The 20055-nt window shown below is 41.4% G+C and overlaps 1 protein-coding gene across 1 annotated transcript in view; it reads left to right on the forward strand.

Moving 5' to 3' along the window:
- Window positions 1–10307: 10307 nt before the first annotated feature.
- Window positions 10308–20055, forward strand: part of pparab (peroxisome proliferator-activated receptor alpha b) — a 28637-nt gene continuing 18889 nt past the window's right edge. Inside the window, exon 1 of the mRNA XM_084555085.1 lies at window positions 10308–11349. The gene's annotated coding sequence lies outside the window, so the exon portion shown is untranslated. The remainder of the gene's footprint in view (window positions 11350–20055) is intronic.

Raw genomic sequence — 20055 nt, forward strand, 5'->3', positions numbered from 1 at the left:
GCATATTAAAGGTTTGCTTGAATACGGCATGGTCCCTCATGTACGACTTCATTTAAAGTTTTGTAATGCAAACAGAAACAAATATATTAATATTTTTCTTTCGTCGTTTGCTTTTCCAGTTGAATAGAATTATTATTAGTTAAATTAAATGGATTAAAAGTAAATTACAGTATTTTCCCAATGCTCATTCAGTTTTTCCATCATCGTATGCTTGTAGTCACGTACAGTATGATTATTCATACTGGATGTTTCTGTATTTTTAATGTCGGCTTGTCTCCGACTGCAAAGTGTCTGTGCTCTCTCCGCGTGTGTGCAGCCCTGCACGGTTGTGCGGCTGTGCATACTTACAATCCACAGCGCTATGGTGTAAGTAAGGCAGCGTTGAATAATGCAGAGAGCCTCAGACTCACCACTGAGCAGACACAATGGGGCCTCACAGCTCAAGACATACCGTTCTGCATTGTGCTGTGCTGTACAGTCGTGCCTTCACATATACAGTAGATCTCTAGTAGTGTAGAGGAACATGCTGACAAAGACTGTCCTCGTGTGACTTTGCTTCAGCAGATTGTATGACACAGGATGATGTGGTTTTATCACAGAACATATGAGAATGAGCTATACAGAATATCATGCAAGCATGCTGTAAACAAACATAACTCCATGCACAAAATGTAAGCCTAATCCTAAACTCTTTTTTTTTTTAAAGCTTTTGTGGTGTCTGTATTTCTTCATATCGAAATTGAAGAAATGCAAGAATAAAAGTAACCGATTCTTCCTCTCTGGGTTTTTCAGACGTAGACTACCTGACATGCTGCAGAAACGGTGATGGAGGGAGGCGGCGATATGCCAGTGCACACCCCCCTCGTCCCCCCTCGCTGCATGTTGCAGAGCAGGTGAGAAACATTAACAGAGGCAGCAGCTGCGACCCTCTGCTCCGCACATGTGGGCCAGGATATGAGCTAGCTTGAGCTCGCCCACTCTCAACACTGGTCAGTAATGTTAACACTCTCCTCTCAGAACCACAGAAAACAGCACTGGGAGACTGGAAACGGCACAGATTGTTATGTCGATCATTTTCCGTTTTCTCTTTTCACAGTTTATCGTTTTGGAAGAATGATCTCAAGCTGTAAAGCAGTGGTTCAATAAGAGTTTTATATTTACAGGTTTAATAATTATTTGTGATGCAAACAAGTGAACCAATCTGAACCAAACCTAATTACCCTTTCCTCCCATTTCCCAAGTCCTCCCATCAACCAGTGTAGTATGACCTACTGTATACTACAATCTCAAAGCTACAAAGATTATATTTAATGAACGTAACACTATATTTTGATAGTTTTGAGGTCAAACTATTTTCTGTAAATTATTTGTCAAGGAATGTACACTTTAAGTTACTCACTAGCTGCATTTGAATATGGAAATGTCTTGCTGTGCGATTTGTTTGAGGCATGTGTGTCTTGTTGCATCATTTGAATTCCCCCCTCAGCGCGAGCCATGAACTGGGAGACCCAGATGTCACATTGTGTTCTGAGGCGTCCCAGAGGAGAGCGGCGTGTGTGTATTTGTGTTTTCCGAGAAATCATAACCACTGTTTTGCATTCATCGAGGTGTGTCGAAGCAGATTACCTGCATGAACCGGGGACCTGAAAGGACTTTGTTTTAAGACTGTCCTTTGGGGTGAGGTAGTAGGTTGTATAGTTTTAGGGTCACACCCTTCCTGTCAGATAACTATACAACTTACTGTCTTTCCTGAAGTGGCTGTAATGTCATCAGATGCCGCCATTGCAGCTTTTGGACCCAGACCAACACTGGAACATGCATGTTTACCTGCTGACTGCGAAGGACATAACTCAGTAAGTCATTTAAGATTGTAGCTACTTTAGGTACTTTGCCATCTCTTTATTTTCATGGTTATGCTTTTATGGTCAATAAAAAGATGATTTTTATGTATTGTTGTTTTGCTGATTCTCTTTGTAATAAACAGCAATAAATACTATCTTCATATCTCATGAGACATTGTAAACAGCGTGACTATTATGCAACCTGCTTTCACCTGATTGCCGTTCTCTTCATTTTTATATTTGTTTGAGTGAATGAGGATGTATTTTTTGGTTGCAAGAAGCTGTATAGTGTTTATGTACAGTATGTCAAACCACCGTAATGACGTTGAGATCACATGTAGGACCTTTTATGATGTTCGTACGGGGTGAGGTAGTAGGTTGTGTGGTTTCAGGGTAGTGATTTTGCCCAATCAGGAGATAACTATACAACCTACTGCCTTCCCTGAAGGGCAGCAATACTACACCATGCAGACATATGGCGGCGCCTTGGTAACGTCAACAGAAAAACACTCAAAATCAACACACCAAACCACTTTTTTTTTAAGTGGAAAACCGGCATCCACAGCCAGCAATGCCACAGCTGCTGCAGAACCACCAGGTAAAGTCTGTTCACTATGGGATTTGCCACTGATTTGGATTTTTTTGCTTCAAATAATAATAATAAAATGATGATAAATCAGTTTGTCTTCTGGTGTTTTGTTCTGTGATTTGTCACGTCCCGTGTTTGAAATGTTGAGGCTTTTTGCAAATAAATAGCAATACTGCTCGAGTGCTTACTCTCTTGTGGTGAAAGCCAGAATTTAACCTCAGCTACACAAACAGGGCACTCATCTGGAACATCACTGGTTACTTTATCCAGCTTGCTAGCCTGCATCAGACATAACCAACCCTTTTTTGTCACTGTGTGCTGGACCGAAATTGAAAAAAATAGCCAAAGCAAGAAACGTGACTACCTCCATCCAGTCTGCCTGCGGCTTCGACGCATCTTGAAAACCCCAGAGCGGAGCAGATGGAAAGAAGAGCCATGGCACTATCTCACCTCCTGGGCTACAGCATGATTCATACGGCAACAGATGATGGTTACAGTACTCTATCTCTCTCTGGCCAGCGGCACACATAAATACACAGATAGATAACGAGGTGAGTGCCAGCCGATATGAGGCCAACCAGGGCATCAGACATGCCTCACTGTCTGAGACTGCAGCCCTGTATCTCATATCAAGGTCGGGCTTGGGCTTGTCACTTACAGCGAGAGGCCCCACTCGCCCCTGTGTGCTTTCACTCAGCAGTCACACCACTAATGATCGACGATGTCCAAGATAACCACTTATTCATATGCATTTTACGGTAAACACTGACAATAAAAGTCTACACTTGAACTTCCTCGGTTTGATTGCATTTTTTCAATCCTTTATGTGTGATGGTTTTACACACATTAATCAGCTTTCAGCAAACATCTCTGACGCAAGGAGAGGATTTATTTGACAGCACATCACTGTGCTAGCGATGCACTGAGCTGTGACACTAGCGTGGGAAGAACTCTACCACACTACTGTATCCTATGTGTCTAGACCAGTGTTGGGAGTGTCTGTATGTGGGCTGCACCCACTGTGTGGCTGTCCCCCGCCAGCCACCATATTGAATTGATTTGTGCCTTGGCCATGGCGATAGAGCAAAGGGAGCTGAATACTAAGCCTGATGAGACAATGGCTCTGTGTGCATCCTGTCTCTGGCGCTGCATCTCTAAAGGCCATCCTCCATCCTTCATCTCCTCCTGCCTCACCGCGGCACCAGAGATGCTGCAAAAAGCTTTCCCCGCGCAATAAAAAAAAGCTAATGAAATGCCTTTGAGACTCCGTCTAAAACATATGAGTCAGAATTCAATAACATACTGTTGTTTCACCCAAACTTGCCAGGAATTTGACAAGAATAACTCTCACAGCAGTGCTTTAGCTGAGCATTTGTATGATGTCATGGCTGTATAAATGGAATAGTGCTATTGATTGAATGTAAGTGGATAGGATTGAAGGCTCCGTGTGGGCAGGCCCCGCAAATAAACCACTGCGCAGGTTGCATTTGCCAAAATGAGGGAAAGCTACTCATGGTTCAAAATAGATCCAGCCACATTAATCTGTGTCACGGTGATTATAAAAGGTAACGTTTGATTTGAAATGTAGGCCATGCTAATGACATTATTATTAGTTTCTTATAGCAAAGATTTGTTGTCAGGACTCTTATTTAGATTTTCTGCACATGGAAGCAAACTCATTTTCCAGCATTAATCACAAATGTAACTTCACTGCCAGCAATTGTCAGGCCTCACTCAGTCTGATATAAACATGGCAAAAGCGCCATCTAGTGGATGTTCAGTCAACAGTCATCACATACAACATGTTTTCATATTTAATATTTCTTTCTATTCTGCACCCAGTGGCGATTTTGGAAAAAGTGCAGATTATTTTCTTGACCGGTCATTTTGTCCAAGAGCAGGAAATAATTTTCTGCATCAACTTCCTAAAAAACTGAGGTGATGTCTTCTTCTGTTTGGCCGTCTAAATCTATTATCATGTAAGACAAGCAGTGTATTCTTTTATTTAGGAACCTAATTCGTTTTTGCTGTGAAATGCCTTAAATAATTAACTGAATCTCAAAAAATAGCTAATAAATTTTCTGTTAATTGTCTGATCTGGTATTCATCGCAGCTCTGCATACAAAAGCTCTATTTTTGTGTGAGTGTGTCTCATGTATTATATAATTTATAGGGAAATTCTAGCACTTGGGCAATTTAAATACAATGCCCAGACATGGCACAAAACAACATGATTAAGTAATAAATCAGTTTTTTAGTGGATGAAAACGTAAAGCTGAGTTGTGCATCGTGCAGCAACCGCTGTTTGCAGCTCCTCAGCAGCAGGTGGCAGCAGAGGTCTGTCTGCTGTTAAACTTGCACACTGACCCAATTTCAGCATTTAATGTACTTCTCTGGGTCTTCCAATCAGCTCTTGACAAGCAGAAGCTACTTCCCAAATGCCTGACATTTATTCCACATACAGTTCCAAATTTCAGACTCAGAACCGGAGTACTTTATTAATCCTTTAATAGTTGTGTTGCGGTTGCTTCCATAAAGTGATGGTTGCAAGGAGACAAAGTCATAAACAAACAGAATAAAAAACAGCAGAACAGAATAACAATATAATTTAAATTCAAGGTTTGATTTTTCTCGTTTTAGCTAAAAAGTGGGGTCAAATCATACACTATCAACAGGCACTCTTACTGCTATAAACACTGGAAACATTCACATGATCACATTTAGATTCCAACTCTACCTAAATACAATATGTTTCAGTCTGAAGCAACAGTTTCAAAATCCCTGAATCCATCGCTTTCAGCCTGGAGCGCTGCATCTTCCACTGGGCTGTAAGTCTAAAGACGGGTTCCCTTTCATAACCATAAATTACTTCATCACATTCTAACTCCTTCACAGTATGTTTTATTGTGGCTCGGTTCAGTTCAGGGACAGACATGTTGTAAGCGAATGGGGCAGTTGTCATTACATTATCTGGATGTGGAAAGCTTTCTGTATCCCCCCCGATTGGGAAACCAGCTGTTGTCCAGACAGAGCGTCTTGACCGTAGCCCGTTAGTGCGGACTGAGTTTCTGTCTGCTCTCTTGAGTTGTGTGTTGCAACGAGCCATATCTTCTGAGTCTACAGTTTCTTCATGTCCTCCTTGCAGGGAGACCCGTGGAGAAGTTTGGTGCGCTACTGCTGACATCTGTTTGGATGTGCATTATCTATTGCTGCTGCATTTTGCAGCTGTTTTTTTTTTTTTTTAGTTTAGTTTAGTTTTTTTAAATTTAATGTAGATCTGGACTCGTCTCGTCTCGTCTCGTCTCGTCTGATTATACATTTGGCCAAGTGCAGTTAAGTAAAGTACAGTAAACTATGCTGTACCTCCAACCTTATTCCTCTGTTTTAGCTCGCTGCATTACATAAGCTGCACAACATTTTTGTTATTTTGCACTAAACTTAAAATATACACCGATCAGCCACAACATTATGACCACTGACAGGAGAAGTAAATAACATTGACCATCTTGTGACAATGCAATGTTCTGCTGGGAAACCTTTGGACCTGATATTCATGTGGATGTTACTTAGACATGTAGCACCCATCTAGACCAGACCAGGCACCCCCACCCCATAGCAATGACACTCTTTGATGGCAGCAGCCATCCCCAGCAGGATGCAGCCTGACACAGGCACACACACAAAAACGCTTTAGGAACAACTCAAAAAACATGAAGAACAGCACAAGGTGTTGACCTGGCCTCCAAATTCACTAGATCCCAAACTGATCAAGTATCTGTGGGATGATCCACAGAGGCCCCTCCCCTCAACCCATAGGACCCAAAGGCCCCCACTAACAACGTTCTGTTGCCAGACACCACAGGACACCCTCAGAAGGTCCATGTCCATTCTCTGATGAGTCACAACTGTTTTGGAGGCACAATCGAGACCTACACAATATTAGGAAGGTGGTCATAATGTTATGCTTAATCGGTGTATATATTGTGTAAAATGAACCAAGTCTTCGCTTGAATGCCTTAAGGTGGTATTGTTCTGTCAAAACTGTTCTATCCAAGGCCAAGACGAAACCTCCTGCTATCCTAAAGGAGTCACGGTTGAAATCAGCCCACATGTCAGCGGATCCGGCAACAGATTTTTTTGCTCAGTTGCCAACAATAACAACTGAGCAAAATCCACCCCCTGATGAAAATGGCGAGACATGGTTGAATGCTCCAGAGAAATCCGTCAAGCGGGATTGTTCCATCAGAGTACTATTACCAAGGTCATGCATGCATTTGCATGCTTAGCACACACAAGCACTTCAAAACGTGACCTACTGCAACTTCCAAATGCTGTTAATACATTAATAATCAGTCACAGTTAACAGTCCATCCATGGAGAGACATCTTTGCTCAGTACGAAAGAAAAATAAATTTTACTGACATACATTTGACCCATTCATTTGGTGCAGCGCGCAGCCAAGAAAGGCACCCCAGGAGTAGTTTGAGTGCTTGCTCAAGGCACCTCAGCCATGAACACAGGTTTATCCCAAAGTAGCTTTGCTAAGCACTTGGCCACCACAGGTCCTTCTCTGTATATGTGAATACTTTTTACAACTACAAAACAGTTTACTTTTTACTCCATTATGAATATATAGAGATACATTCAAAGTTAAGAATACTGAGTTGAGTTCATAGAATATGGATGTAGATTAAAACTGTAGGAGAAGTGAGCTCAACCTCAGATAACAAGTTACAGCATTGAAAGGGCTGATTACATAGAGAGGCATCAAACATCGTAAGGTAAAATATCAAATTAAAACCATTTGATGTATTCTATAAAGAATAAGAATACTTCGGCCACCACCATGAGTGTGCTGTAAGTGCTGAGTGTGCGCGGAGGTTGTGAAAGTCCACTGTGGTCCCAGGACACATGCAGAACTGCCAGTATCTGCTTCCAGGCTTTGAGCCAAGCTGCAGAGCGACACCCACATTCCAGAGGCGTGTGATGGGGAGCTGGACAGGGAACGGGATGTGGAAATAAGAGAGCAGAGAAATGCAACTGACAAATAGAGTCGCACACTCAGCATTTGGCCTGAGCTGCAATACGGAGCTGCTTCATTAATGGGCAGTTTATTGCAACAGTTTGACTGGAAATCCTCATAACTTGGGCTGGTGTCAGGCTGGAACACAATGTTTTCTCCAGCTGCTACGTGATTCCCCTGAACAGAACAATTTTTTCTTATGCAAACGAATGAACTGGTTAACATCCCATAAATTGCCAAGGCATCTGGAAATGTGAGGATTTGGTCATTTTGCTCAGATCTGATCGAAACGTGTGATCAGTGAAAATTAGATCAGACTTTTTCATTTTCATTTAACTTCTAAAGAAGCAAACTATCTGTGATTAATGAATTTAAAGCAGCTTACTTAAAAACATGACTTTGTTGTCTCACAATTTGTTTGGTGGCCAGTCATGATCTAAAACACAGACATACTATATGTGACTTGAACTTAAAACTTCCAGTACACAGAGAATGGACTTTGATGAATTTTTAACTACTCTATAGGGCTGTTGGTGGAAAAATAAAGCAAAAGTCTCTATTAAAATTGGAGCGTTTGAGATCATGAATGGAAGACATAGTTCGTGAACAGTTACTGGTTGCTCTTCTAAGACGGCAGGTCTGTGGCAAGTGGCTTTCCACACAACGCATAAACAAATTCCCTCCAGATTACACACTCACTAAACTCCTAGTCTATCCCTCTGGAAAGACACTTATTTAAAGTTTGGTAAAACTGTTAGTGTAGAAGAACTGACTAGGGAATAAACACTAATTTGTCGATTCATTAGGTAGACTAGTGAAAAGAACTGCATTTTAACATAACGGTCTTGCACCAAATCCCCCCTCAGGACTGTTGATGACTGTTATAGTGGTGGGCTTATCTTGAAACAGCTTCAGAAAGGTGGAAATTCAACTGCACAATCACTTTGGAGGATGTAGTTGTTTGTGGTGTTGTGTTCTGTTTCTGACTCCATACTACTCATCTGTGGCCCTGGCCTCATCGACCTGCTGTCTTCATGGCCTGGAGTTACCCAGTCCTACCCGAATGCATCATTCTCCACCTGCCTATGATACCTCTTATATTCAGTCATTATAGCAGCTAACTTATCTTTGATAGAATAAATAAGACAACCAATGTCACTAACAGCTTTATTTATACTCATTATCAAACTGTCACATAACATCATCAGCTATATCTTGTATTTGTATCATCATCAGATTCTACATGTACGCTTTAGTCAGCTGTATGTATCTATGACAGATGTGTGTTTATCTCGTTCCTCCTATCCTCTCTCTTCTCTCTCTTTTTCTGTCTCTTCCCAACTGGCTTTAGGCAGATGGGTCCATCCTTATGAGCTGGGTTCTGCTCAAGGTGTCTTCCTGTTAAAAGGGAGTTTTTCCTTGCCCCCGTCGCCTTCAGACTTGCTCCAGGTGGTTTCTGACCGGGTTTTGTAAAGTGTCTTGAAACAGTTTGTATTTAACTGAACTGAATTGTTAAACTAGATTAATCACAAACCATAGCCTCCAAAATTAAAATTTGCTTGAATCAACAGCTCTCTCAGTTATTTTAAACAAATGCTGAATGCCATAACCTTCATGAAGGTAACATTTAGAGCAGGACTGTTATATAAGAATGCATTCATTTTCACTAAGGTACCTAATGAACTGGCACGTGAGCATATGATCTAATGCACAGGGGTCAAACATACGGCCCGTGGCCAAAAGCGGCCCGCAGCATGAATTTGCAAAGTGCGAAAATGACATAGAAGACTGCAATTTTTCAATGAAAATAACTGTTAGCCCTAATTTGTCCAGTGTTATAGGAAGAGAAGTGGGCAGAACACAACACTGAGACCCAGGACTAAACAGCAGACAGCAATGTTCCCAAATTGCACTTATTTTTCTTAAGGAATTTCATTTTTTTTTAAAGGATAATTTATCAAATGTAAACATTCTCCTAATTTACATCTTCTTCTTTGCCCTAAAACAAACGGAAAAAAATCAGGATATTATGCTTTTATCTCACTGGTCCAGCCCGCTTGATATCCATCAATAGTTTATTATATTATTCATCCCACGTTGCCTAGTCCTTCGGTCACTCTTTGCACTATTATGGACAACTGTCACTTCTAATTTTTTACATTAAATAAAATACATCCAATCAAATATGATGCATTGTTATGGATTAAACTATCCACATATCTCAAATGATCGCAGATGAAATGAACTTCACCTCAGTCAGCTACATTACCACTAACATATTACTACACCAACAATAATGATGTATAAACACTGACTCTGCCTTTTATTTGGATTTGTGGTTTTATTCATAATCCCACTGCTCTGAAATCAGTATTTCCTCTTAAAGCAGAGTATTTTTTGTTATAAGAGTCTGCTAAACTTATGACTTTCAAGTAAATGTCCTGAATACTCAGATACTGTACTCACTTTTGTGTCCGTTTGCGTCCGATTTATTAGAGATATCTAGAGACAAACTCCTTTGACGGTACCAGTGAAATGCGTTCTGATCCTGACTAACTGCTTATCAGTGAGCAACACATGCGTTGGTACCTTCTGTGATCTAGCTGCGAGACACGTTGCTCCACAGAAGCTCTTTGGCCTACTTCCCCAAAGTGAACATCAGTACAGAGAAATATTGCCTCATAAAAGCAGACGGAAGAGCTTCAATCTATTCTACATTAGTTTTGAAAACCTTGCATTGATCAATCGGTTGCCTGCATGAGCGGGTAGATTATCGCCCATAATGAAGTTATCAATAAAGTTTTGAGAAGATGTACACTTTATCTATCAAGAATAAATGGCATTCACAATCACAATAGTCATTTCATGAGAATAGGATAAAAAAACATTTTATTCCAACTTTATGGGCGACAGTGCATATGTTGCATGCATTTTTATATCTACTAGGTATGCATGTGTTTTGTTTTGAGACTTAAATCCTAGCCAGTTGATTACTTCTTGGAGTCCCCTGGAAACAATTTGGATTTTGTGTGTGCTTCTTGCACCTTGTTTCTGTGTTTTGCAGGTGTGAGAACTTACACTGTGTTGCTGTTTTCACTTGTGCTGTGACTATTTGCATTTAAGAATTTTCTAACACTAATTTGTTAGTGTTAGTCTATTTACATGAAGAGCTTCATCACACATACACTTACATGCGTTTCTTCTCCAGTGCACCTAATGATCTGGCTCTGTATATTTAAATAATATCACTAGGTATTTGTAGGTATTCCTGCCTTTCATGTATTTCCTGCAGCAAGTTGAATAATTAGAACTAAAAAGCAGCACAGTGGGAGCCAGAGAGTGAGTGAGTGTCATGTGAGGACACTGTTTGCAGATTTCTGGCAGCCTCTGCTCATTCAGTTCAGCTCCCCTGCACATAATCACCAGTCTCACCCTCAGTCCTTGCAATTGCAAGTCTCTCTGTGTTCTCTAAAGTTTCAGGTTTGCACAGAGCACGTTTGGAGGAAGCGCACTTTCCGGTCCTCCTCGCTCTCGCCGGGGTTAGGGGGCGTCCTTCACAACAGAATCCGCTGCTGCCTTTCTATTCGCTGAAACTATAGGTGTGTCAGAGGGGTGTGCGCTTTCTCCCGGCCAGCTGTCAGTCATGAGGTCACTTCCTGCGGGTGTGAGCACCATGGCTCTGCTTTGTATGGACGTGGTGGGGGATTTTTGACAGCGGCAGCGCCGTGGGGAAACAAACAAGGACGTGGTCGGTGTCGGGGTCGAATTTTTTCCTGCACCTTCTCCCTCTTCCCCTCTCTCTCTCAGTCTCTCTCGCTCTTGCACCGACCGCTTCTCAACCCCTGCGAGATCTTCCGAGGATATGGCGGCTCCGGATTGCGCTGTCTTGCTGAAAGGTAGACGTTTTTAATTTGGCCTTTTATCCAGCAGCTCAGATGATATGTGAGGGAATGTTGAGTGGTGCACAGAGGTGGCTGCAGCCTACAGACCGCGCATGTGTTGCAGTTTTACATTGTCTCCGTTTGTCTTGTGCAGGTTTATCGTTTGCAAGCATCTGGGACACTTCACTCAAGTGTTCCAGGGTTATAGAAGCATTGTTATTGTATGGTGCTGTTTAGTTTGCACGCCTGCGCACCCAGAGCCCCCATCAGTGGGTAACATCTCCCAGTGATGTAAGCTATTCATTAGTGAGCCATGCTCACAACACAAAGGCTATTTATTGGCTTGTCTGTGCGCTCTATTGCTCCTAATAGCGCCTGTGAAGAAGCTGCGGATCGCTAATTAGTGCTGTTTATTATGAAGACCTGTGGCCAGCACGTTTGATGATGACTGGTGACAGTGACAATAATTCAAAGAACAGAGCAGTGGGATCAGTTAAACGTAGCAAACGTCAAAATGCACTCTGTACTACCTATGTCAGGTTTGCAGCACAGGAGACAAGGTGCTCCAGTGGCTAGATGCATAACACCTTGACACGACCTCTTGGTTGTGCATTGTTTCCAAAGTGTATTATTCTTAGTGATGTTGTTTGGGATTCTTGCTAAAAAAACACAGATTAATAGTTAATCTGGGAATCGATCAGCTCTATTACGTCCCACAAATGTGACTGGAAGTGAGGCCTCAGAGAAATGGATGAGCCCCGGCTGGAATTGAACTAGGGACTCTGTTGGGGCAATATGTCAGACACCACGGACTCCGTGACAGGCTGGAAACGTTGCCTTGAACTAATTTTTGTTATTGCTTATGACTGATTTTTTTTTTTCCAGTGATGCCTTAAACTGATGGAAAGAGGGATGTGTGCAGCAGTAGGTGCTGTGTCGTAGCCCCTAAAGTGACCGTGAGGCTTGTATCTCTTGTGTCTGAACATATAAAACCTTTAGAGCTACCGGGCAAATTGTAGCCAGACACACTTCTGTTGGCGTGTCACTGACGTTGCCTTCCAAATGATTTATCCATTGAAGCCTTGCATTCTGTAGATCATCTGTTGGTTTTGCATCAGATAAGAAAACGGACCACCTTGCAGCGCTTATTTTTCTGTTAAAGTGACATTTGACTTAAATCCGGCAGTACCTGTCCCAGTCCCCGAGGCTAAACAAAAGTAAAGTTGACCCTAGGTACTGCCATTTAAATAGTTGACTCTTAACTGTCCTTTGCTAGTTGTTTTAGACTGAAATTCCTTCATCCAACGTAAAACACATTTTTTTAACTGTTCATTCTTGTTCAAACTCCAAATTATGACTTTATAGTGACTCTCATCCTTCAAGTTTTTTCAAGTTGCCACTCAAAGTTTGTAGCTGGATTTCTCGTCCTTCGCTGACACGTTCCCTAAAAGTGAGATCTGCTGACAGATGTTCCGTTGTGTCAGTCCACGTCTAAATGCATCGTCCTCTGTGTACCAGGCTTTTACCTGAGTCCCCCTCTGTTTGCACTAAAACTTTTAAAGCCAGTCTCCACACTGGCGTGACATTTACCCCGGGATCAAAGGTCTTCACTCAAGACCATTTGTACACACCTTATCATTTGTGAGCGTGATTTAAAAAAGAATATTTATTCTTACGTAATGCATCACAGTGACATTGTCTTGTTTTTTGTTGACAGAGTAAACATAATTATCATGTTCAGTATTTGTTTTATTTCGCTGGCAAAAAAAAAAGTTCTTAAAGATAATATGAAAATCTGCAAACCAAACCCTATCGGATAGCAAATGTAAATAACATTTGTTTTAACATATGAGTGAATACCACACGGGTGGGGCTAGATTTGCACACTCTTCCTCTATCTTTCCATATGTTCTGGGATTTTTTCCCACTTGAAGAACTCTTACATGCAAACTTTGTAGATCTGGTGCTGCTGTTAGTAATTCATCCTCAGTATTATATTCAAATGGTGTAAGTGTTGGCCCAATCTCTCACAGACAGTGCATGAAAAACATCTCTTGGAGCAACCTGTCCCACCCCTGCCCCTGCCCCTGCCCAGGCAAACATTTGTGCTTCTTCATATTAGCTTTGGGGAACTTGTCCTGCCATAGTTGTAGTTCTAGTAGTTCTATTGTTTGTTTCTATCCGGCTGAGCTGCTGCACTCTTGACAGTTTTGTCCCCAGGAACCTGAGACCTGTCATCAACTATTGCCTGTTTGCATGCAGAGCCTGGAGAGATGTAGACAAGAGTGAGAGGCAGAGTTTTCTTAACTCGGCCCCCCAAACAGGACTTTCAGGTTCTCTCTCCCAATCCTCATTGCTGTGTGAAGTAATGTATTGTAAGTATGTTTGGCAGCAAGAACGCAGCTCCACTGACCTGCATTACAGACAGTAGAAATGGAGTTTGAGACTTTTCTTGGATCCCACGGTTACCTGCAAGAGTAACTCCAAAGAAATGAGCTTCTAGAGGAAAGTGTGCTGCGTTATGGACGGATGGCTGAGCATGCTTGAAATAAAACAATTTTGGACAAAATGGCCACACACAGAGCGACTCCGCTGCCAACGCGGAGTGGATTTTGACCTGCAGTAGCACTCTCCAAATGCTTTTATTAAGGCCACTGAATTGGCACAACAAGGGTCTTTAGAGGGCTTTGGCTAAAGATTTTTTTTCTGTAATCAAAATGCATTTCCTCTGTTTACCTCACATTTACCAGGATAAATGATTAAACGTTTTCCACTGTTTCTAAAGTTGCAAAACAGCTCCTCCTATTGTAGACGGCTAATGAGTGTTTTGGTGATAAGACATCAAACTCTGTTATTTAAACTTGACTTCCTGGATCAGATTTCCCCTCCTTGCTGGTACCTGTAGTAACACACCCACATCAATGCAAGGTTTTCACACAGTGCTATTTCCAGTCTAAGTGCGCCCTTACCATAATTCTCTCTGGCTGTTTGTGGTCATTTGTATGGTCTGTTTGTTTTGCGACTTGTGTCCCCTGTCAGCCAGGTTTGACCTTCATCTGAGCCCGGTCTATTCCCCCTGAGCCTTCCTTATGGTAAAGTCCCTCTGGGTTGAATAGGATTGGGGGGCCTCCGGCCAGACTTAGAGTAAGCAGCTCTAGACAGGAGATTGTCTGTGCTAATGATCGGGGATGGATGCAGTGCGTAAGCTGTATCTGTATTTTGAACGGAGAGGGGACTGGGCAGGACCTTGTTCCTGAAACAAGTGTCTTTCTGTGTTTCTGGTCTGCTTATGTGAGCGTAACATCTCTTCACTGTCCATTAATCGAAGACAGGCATGTTGTTGGAAGATTTACTCTTTCCTGTGTACTTGAAGTTGAGGTGGTGGGTTCTGATCCTTGTCCACATGACCCATGGCGTGCAGAAATCCTCATCAATGATCTATCTCTTGTTGTTTTATCTACTCTCCCATTCTAAGTATCTGCATATCAGACAGCAGCATGAGATTTAACCTCACTTTACTTTGACTAGGCCTGTATTGTATTCACTCAGGTCTTTAGCTTGCTTTGGTGCAAAGGAAGTCTTTGGCACTTGTGTGGAAATTGACAGTTCTTCTTAACGTGGCTAAGGCAGTGCAAAAGTTGTTATGGATGAGCGCTTCTTAATCTGCCAGAGTCGGTTAAACAAAGTCTTTCATACTTTTTGGGGCATGAGAAACAGCATAACCATACCACGGTGTGTTAGCGGTGTAGCTTACACATAAAGTGTATTTTATGTAGTACGAAGTGATTAACAAATTTGTCCTTGGATTGCAAACAGCCGTGTATGGATTTGTTAATTACAGCTCAACCGTCGATATGTTGGAAGCCAAAAGAACATTTTGGTCTTTTGTTATACTCAGTGATCCCACTACAGTAGCAAACGAGCGTTGTTCTGTCACCAGGCCTGTGTGCTGCTTAATGCCTCCCCACAAACATGTAGGCTGGTTTGGCAGCCAGAAAGGGGGAACTCAGCCTCCAGTGTTATGCTGGAAAATGAAATAAGATACACACAGCTGTCTGAGAAGTGAGAAATGCTCTCAGCTTCATGTTGTTCTCATCTCAGTTCTGGGATTTCCTGCACTACCCCATTCTGTTGTTCCCTTTAAGGTACCTTACAGGTAGACGTCTAAAGGCATTAATCTTGTGTGAGTCGGAACCCTTCTGTCTCATGTTCACACGCACACTCAGATTAACAAGTTCACTACATTCTATTGATCAGTAAGATAGCAAGAAAATACATGATGTTTTGTGGCTAAAATTACTGCATCATTAATGTATAAGTGGCATTTTTATCGCTGTATACATTCAAGGTTGAGCTGATTTGAACAGCTTTCAGCCTTGTAAAAAGGCATTTTCAAGATGACCCAGCAGGATTTTTTTAGCTAGTTTATTCATTTTAAGAAGTAGGAGAACATTCTGAACCAATGTTTTAGTTTATCAGAAAAATTAAAAGATTAGAAAAGAATAATGTGTGCTTTTTACTGAATAGAAAGGGTGGTGTGATAAACTGAAATCTGATAAGTGACTAACAAGATCTGCTAGGCCAGTCAAATTGTTTTGATGGGTTTATGTGGTAATGGACAGAAAGGTAACAGTGGCATAGTCATACACATCATATAAGCGCCATTGATTTTGTTTACAACATAATGGCTCTGATTGGTTGTAGGACTATCCAGTTAAGATAATAAATAATCAGTTTTGCGCTTGCTAAATGCTGCGGTCTGACTTTGACAACCCTATTAGTGCTAGTATTGATTACTCATTATTTATGTTTCTTATTTAAATGTTATTGCTTTTCTTGCCACTTTTACGTGTGTAATTAAATTTCACTATCGATGTTTTTTGAAGAACTGAGAAATTCTGCTCGTCGAGTAGGTAGTTGCATATAGCAGACTGATGGGCTTATGAAATTATTTCACACAAAGAATGTGTCACTGGAAAGAAGGTTATAATTGAGGTTTGTATGGTTGAGTTTCTGCTCATTCAAAGATAGTGTGATGAAGGGCTTAAAGATTTTGATAGTTCAGTCATTCTTTTATGATGATGGTTGTAGCATAGATCATAAAAAAGTTAAGCTACCTCTGTAATGCATGTGGATTAACAAGGCACTATATGGTTGAGACAGAATAGTTTTGTCACATTTGCAAAACAGTTAATCAGTGCCTATTGTTTTTGGCATTTTCACCACACAATACTTGAAAGTAGGTTGTTGTATAACTGCATACAAAAACGAGGTATAAACCATTACACTTTCATGCATTACCAGACTAATTTGCCTAATATTAGCTAGTCTTTAGACCACAGTGGAAACAGTGGAAAGTTGCTGTCTTGTCTGTTAAGGTTCGGTCACCTAGGTCACCTAGTTCACGGTATATCAAAAAAAACAGCAAGCTGAAACCCTAGTTTCAATTGCCCTCGTTTCTGCTTAGGTTTCTTGTTGGACTTGCTTGTTACTCCGGCCCTACATCTGTCAAGTGATAAATGCAGCTGGAAAATATTGAAGCAGTTTCTCCACTCTAAAATATACTGCAGGGACATTTTGTAATGGTGGCCTGCTTGATCCTTGTGACTGATTTGGAAATAAGTACAAAGTTGCAGCCAGAAGCCAGCCTTTGGCACAGAACTGAGGGGTTGCTTAAGGATAGGGTTGTTAGCCATTGGCAACTTTAGCAGCTGGGGACCAGCGGGGGTCGAAGCAGCTGTTGGTTCAAGTGTTAATACATTTAACACACTGGAGTACCTGGGTAAGCTTTGGCAATACTGCAGCTGTGTCGTTTCTCCATCTAAAACAGAAACATTTGATGATAGTGTTTTATAAAAACTGCAAATAAATCATGACCTGTTGCTCAAATCCCCTGCCTGGTTATATCTCTCTGAGCCAGACAAAGATGCACTGTGAAATCAGCTTGTTGTAAATTATTGCTTTCAAATTGAGATTTCTCAATACGTAATACTACAGCATGTGATCCAATTGCATTATATTGTTTAACATGTTATTACACATAAGGAAATCTTATTTATTATTACTATAAACCAAATCAATTGTTTTCATGTACTTGTTTTTAACTCCATAAGACACACACATGCTCTCACACACACACGCATGCAGGCACACTTTCCATCACATAATGGTGTGCTATAAACAGCCAGTGCACAGGGTCAGGTCACCATAGACCTTTGAGGTAACATGATACACTGTCACATTGCGCCTTCTGCCCCTTTACAGTCTAGTCAAGTTATACGGGCTCTTGTCTTGTGAGCGCAGGTTGACATTTAATTATTATTCTGACACGAAACACGCTGTGAATGCAGAGTCCACTGGGGTTAATGTATCTTACGGGTTTATTTCTCAACCCGGTGCAGCAGTGGATGCCGAATGTGATGACGCGCCAAAGCTACAGCTCATCTTGAATTACACTACCGGCAACAAATCATTAAGTCATGTCCATTTAGAAAAGAATAAGAAACATGTTAATGGCTCTGTTATGTAGCAGCGAACACAATCATCAAGCATCGTACCACAAAGTTTGAACCAGTGAGCCAATTTATTACAGCTCATGTATATATATTTTTGATACTCAGCTTTTAAACACACTTAATTGAGATTAGAAGTGCTTGGAAAAATGCATGTAAATGAACACACATCAATAATATACTCTAAAAGTAAGTATAGACACTCCAGGCAGAATCATAGTTTTTCCATGCACTGATCAGTTTTGAGATTTTTTAGTCTTTTGCTTCCATAACAGGTCTTATCTTAGACCTTAGTGGAAAGAAAACATTCAAAATACATACTTGGGTTTTATTTTACCGCACTTTGTCTATTACAAATCACAGAACTGTAAGTAATCAACTGGGGAGGTGTCATGGTGATATCTACCCCGTTCTGCTGCAATCTCTCCTCTAAATACAGAGTTAATGCACTTGGTGATGGATTACACAACAAGATTTATGAGTCTGTTAATGGATTTTTCTGTTTTATAAAAAAATCTATGGAAAGTGAGAGTCATGCATCTAAAACTTAGAACCATAATGGCACGCATCTGAAATAATTAATTAATAAAAATAAAATAGAAGGATTTTATTTATTTTTTTCAGTTTAAGTACCTGTGGGGTACTACAAGTCTAAAAATAGCAGTCAAAATTTGCTTTGTGCTGTGGCTACATTTAGCTTTCACTGACCCTGAAATCAGAAGGTAAGTGACCTAATAAAAGGATGATTTGTTAGCTATCATATGGCTCATCTGCCACAGACTGTAGCTAAAGTCCAATGTCAATCGCTTCCAGAGCCCGTACTTTGGTCAGTCTCCATAACGATAAGAAGGAGCCAGCCGGCATATCAGCCCTGAGTGATAAGGGTTCACTCGAGTGTTTACACTGCAGGCACGGTCCAAACTGAGCTCATAGAGAGAACTCATCAAATGGACAGGCTGGCGGGACAGCCCCATCAGCCCATATTCCTTCTCTATGACCACCGTTATGCCCCCTTGAGCCTTTCCTCGTACAGGTCTGTCAGCGCTCAGACCACAAGATGGACGGATTAAATATTAACCTGGACACACATACACACACAGAATGATCATGCAAACTCCTAGAAAAGCTCCATGTCATATTGTCAGGGGCCAAAGTTGCAAGGAAGACTTGCAGTTTTTGGATCAGGAAGGTAGGGTGGTGGTGTCTTGTTTGCCTAAATTGTTATTGGGTTTTCTTATTTTCTGAACTATTCTTATTGACAGTGCTTGGAATGGAACAATGTACAGATTGATAGCAGTACAATCTGTAATCAATGCACAACTGACAAACAGTATGTGACGATGTTAATTACCTTATCTGTTTTCATTGCCAAGGTACGTTCTCCTGTTCTTGGAAGTCATCCAGTGTTGTCAGTAATGCTTTTTTTCCTCTACGCCTTGGCAGGACTAGCCCATACACACCTCTAATGTCTCAGCCAGCTTCCAACTTTATCTTTGTTTTGTTGTCATCACACTCTTTGGTGTTGGTTGTCCTTGTTCTTGTTGGATTTGAAAAGGTTCAAGCTTTATTGGATGCCTTGGAAACAATACTTGGTCACAGAGCCTGCATGACAGTCATCAGCTGTAGCCACGTGTGTGTGTGTGTGTGTGTGTGTGTGTGTGTGTGTTGGTATACAGTACGTGCACTACACTACTGACACTCTAAGCTCAACAGTGCAGACGATTTGTAGTTATTTTTTTTCTCAGATCTCAGGTGGCTATGTAAACCGACTTCGTGCTGTTCTATGCCTTCTCCTGTGGTGAGAGTAGGAAGCTGTCTTGATGCCTGGGTCACGTTCACAGCATGTTTATCTGCTTCAGCCAGAGCTTTGCTAGCTGTTTTGTGGCCTCATCTGTCTAATGTGGGTTTCTACTGCATAGGATGAGTGTGGGGGGCTGGGTGACCATGCTAAGCATAAGCCCATTGGACTGTATGGATTATTTATGCTCCACTCCCATATGCAGCCGTCTGATCACTGGTAGAGATTACTAATACACATTTAACCTATTTTTGTAGCAAACCGTGATGGGTTTATTTATGGGTTGTAGCCGTCTTCTCATGCCTGCTGCTCTCCTCCAATTCTGATTTCCAAGAATTTGCGTGTCGCATTGTCATGACATTGTCATGGCGACTTTGGTGGTTGGCGGTCTTTTTTTTCATAGTAGCCCCC

Source organism: Chelon labrosus, assembly GCF_963514085.1.
Source record: "Chelon labrosus genome assembly, chromosome: 11".
NCBI lineage: Eukaryota > Metazoa > Chordata > Actinopteri > Mugiliformes > Mugilidae > Chelon > Chelon labrosus.